The sequence below is a fragment of the Choristoneura fumiferana genome, chromosome 13 (genome assembly GCF_025370935.1).
Source record: "Choristoneura fumiferana chromosome 13, NRCan_CFum_1, whole genome shotgun sequence".
NCBI classification, from domain to species: domain Eukaryota; kingdom Metazoa; phylum Arthropoda; class Insecta; order Lepidoptera; family Tortricidae; genus Choristoneura; species Choristoneura fumiferana.
In genome coordinates this window covers 9,109,203-9,112,587 of record NC_133484.1, presented here as the reverse complement: position 1 = coordinate 9,112,587, position 3,385 = coordinate 9,109,203, and the positions used below count along the sequence as shown (strand labels likewise).

At 38.3% G+C, this 3,385-nt stretch overlaps 1 long non-coding RNA gene across 1 annotated transcript; it reads right to left on the bottom strand.

The window, feature by feature from the left end:
• Positions 1-286: 286 nt before the first annotated feature.
• On the bottom strand, positions 287-1,984 carry LOC141434101 (uncharacterized). The gene is made up of 3 exons (XR_012452015.1): positions 1,762-1,984; positions 1,543-1,646; positions 287-366 (listed from the first exon to the last, which is right to left on the bottom strand). It is a non-coding gene; the product is annotated as an uncharacterized lncRNA (long non-coding RNA).
• Positions 1,985-3,385: the final 1,401 nt, after the last annotated feature.

Genomic DNA, 3,385 nt, shown 5'->3' with positions numbered 1-3,385 from the left:
AAGCCGAGGAAACGAAAAGAGAAAAAATATATGACCACCAAGAAATAAATGGGATGATTCGTAGGGATAACTACAATTTGATTACACTTTTTCTGATTTCCAAGTCATGACATTGTTTGTTGTGACAAACGACTCAGTCACCTAAGACAATTTAGATTCAAATGTCTCTTATCATCAAGGAATGTGATCTGATGGATAAATTTGTAATTTTGATTTTGTGCCAATAAAACAAATAAATAAAAAAATCATTCATTCTCTTGTTTTATATCACCGTAGCTGTATAAACAAATGAGTTCTATTCATGACCTTTTGGCAGCATGTGTGGTAATCCGACACTAGGCGGCGCTGGCGACGACACTGTTTGCTCTGAAACCCAATATGGCACATTAGACCGTTGTTTTGCCTCCATTATCTTGACTTTGATGCTGCCAACTAGATTAGGAGACAGCCGTTTTAGTATGCTTTCCTAATAATGATTATGGTCGGGAATTGAATGATGGAAAGGAGCTGTAGCATTTGTATGCTCGCTTCAATTTTGACGGGTGCTTTTATTTTGTGATATACGCACTACAATTACGTTATTATTCATCCTATTTATAGGATTAAAACCTGTAATAAAACTCGTATTCTAGTTAATATTGTAATCCTATCTTATCCGCCGCCGAGTGGTTTGACCTATGGCCTCTCAAGCAGAGGATCGTGGGTTCAAACCCCGGCTCGCACCTCTGAGTTTTTCGAAATTCATGTGCGAAATTACATTTGAAATTTACCACGAGCTTTATGGCGTAGGAAAACATCGTGAGAAAACCTGCACAAGCCTGCGAAGCAATTCAACGATGTGTGTAAAGTTCCCAATCCGCACTGGGCCCGCGTGCAAACTACGGCCCAAGCCCTCTCATTCTGCGAGGACGCCTGTGCCCAGCAGTGGGACGTACATAGGCTGCGACGAAAACTATTCGTCCTTTTCACAGTCTTATGCAGTACATGCGTTTTTAGTATTCTAGAAAATAAAACGCAACTTAAATGACTTCCAAATTTTGCGCATTATATATCTATAACTTTCGTTTTAATGTCCAAAGACTTTCACAATATTTTAAGTCTCCATGTTACTGGACTATACTGTATACTAGAGCCATTCTAAAAGTACTCGTACCTCCCGAGTAAAAGCCTTAAAAAACTGAAGCAATTTTTTAAAGCATTCATCCACTTAAAGCCACGAAGCGAGCCTCACAATTTTTCCACAGGCAAAAGATTGGCTTTTGAAAACCATTAATCAGAAGCACAATGCATGTCAACGTCGACGCACGGCGTAAGGGGGCGAGTTTCCCGTATAATGGAGTATGAACGGGAAACCTCCCGCTATTACCATCGTGGATACTTGGCTTTGTGGTAAAAAGTTTTTTTAACTTAAATCTAAAATGTAATCTTTAAGTAAAGTGTAGTTTTGTTAATTCATCGTCAGTAAGCAAATGCATTTGTAAGTGGAAACAGCCATAGCTAACTAGTTAGTTCATAGAGTACATAAACATTTTACAAGCATACCTGCAATTATACATACCGCTGTAGTACTTAAAATAAAATGGAAAGGAAAACCTAGGCCAGGCTTTTGCTTATCCATGTAATCACAGTCAAGTGCAGAAATGTACCTATTCGAACGACACAAAAAACGTTACTGAATTATGAACAAGTATGTGGTGTATTTGAAGCTTATAATAGGTATTACAGCCAACATAAAAGCATCATAACTAAATAATAACTTACCTAGTTAAAATTGATTGCCTACCGAAACAAGAATAATCAAAATTTTTTACTAACACCTGTATAATAACAATATCCACCTAAATTACCGAAATCTATTCAAAAGGACTGGCTCCCTTTATTTATGTTACTGTATAATAAAAGTAAATTAGCTATATACTAATACCAAAGTACGATAGGGGAAGCGGTGCGCTGACAATCACCGATTGGTTTCCAAATTTCCCAATATGCGCTGCGTAATTGATATTTACGCCGCATTAACTGCAGACATTACTGTATCAGCTCTTTTATACATTCCAGTTTCCCATAAAATCTGCACGAAACACATTACGGTTAATTAAAAAATGTTAATTTTCGGACAAAATCCCGAAAACATTTCAAAAATCGTTGTAAAGCCATTTCCATTAATAATTTTAACACTGAACTGTACGCAGTTCTGTCTGACTCTCACAATATTGTGCGAGTCGCAACTTTAACATACTCCACATTGTTTGCAAACCATATTGTAGTCTTCTTAACTATCTCAGGCCGCCATTGACAAATCTGCGGGGTTTGAACGTTCTGTTTGCAATAGTTTAAGACAAGTTAGACAACGAGCGGCATTAGTCAGGGATACCAGGCCCATTTAACAGTGTCAACCGCCCATTTGTATTAGGCACAACCTTAAAGAGAATCCTTTACTTCGTGAACGGGAACAGATTGTTTCTCAATTATTCCGACATGTGAATAATATCTGCTTCGGTTAGTTGCAGCTAGTTCATTCATGGTTATTACTTACTGTTTAAATTTACTTTTATTTGACCGAATTAGTCTTCTTGCTTATGATAATTATTCTTGTCGGACCATTGAGGAGTTTGGGATTAATAGTCTACCTACAGACGAATTCATTTCCTTTTGAACAGACGGCGGCGATTCGAACGCTCAATATAATCTACGATACTTAATCAATGGAATTCTGAATCGAATGTTTAATAGTTGTTTAAATTGCTTTCGAGTGAAAGAAGCAAGTAAAGAGGGCGGAAGGGATCGATGGGGCTTTCATTGTGATGGCAGCACGTGTCATCCGGCACACCTGTATGGAACTACGAGTGACTAATGAAACGTAGTTTACTGTTATCTGATTGTGATTACCTACCAATAAAGCTTAGAGCGTCTGAGGTTAAAATGTACTTTAATTTGTATTTCTTTATAATATCTCGTAGACTTCACTGGTAACGAAGCTGACGGTTATTTAGCGGAGGGTTGTATTAATTATTTTCACGGATATGCAGCAAGTCCGGGTCCAAATACTTAATGCTCCCGGGTCCAGGTAACAGCCGCAGTTACTTTTAACGACTCACCTCATAAAGACCCGCGTATATTAAGGAGCTAAATACTTTTCCTTAACGCTTATATCTACAGCCTTCTAGATAATGTTCGGCGGTTACTTAACTAACTCATTAAGACCTGCAATATTACGAAACCTAATGGGTGCTCTTTTCGATGTCGCCTCTCGTTTACTTTCCTCCTAAGTCTTTCGGACGGGTCTCCATTAACTAAAGAGGATCTCCGGCCAGCTTAATTAAGAATTCTCTCTGAAATCTCGTCTCGGCCACCCTCGGGCGGATGGCAGCGATTGATTTTAAAT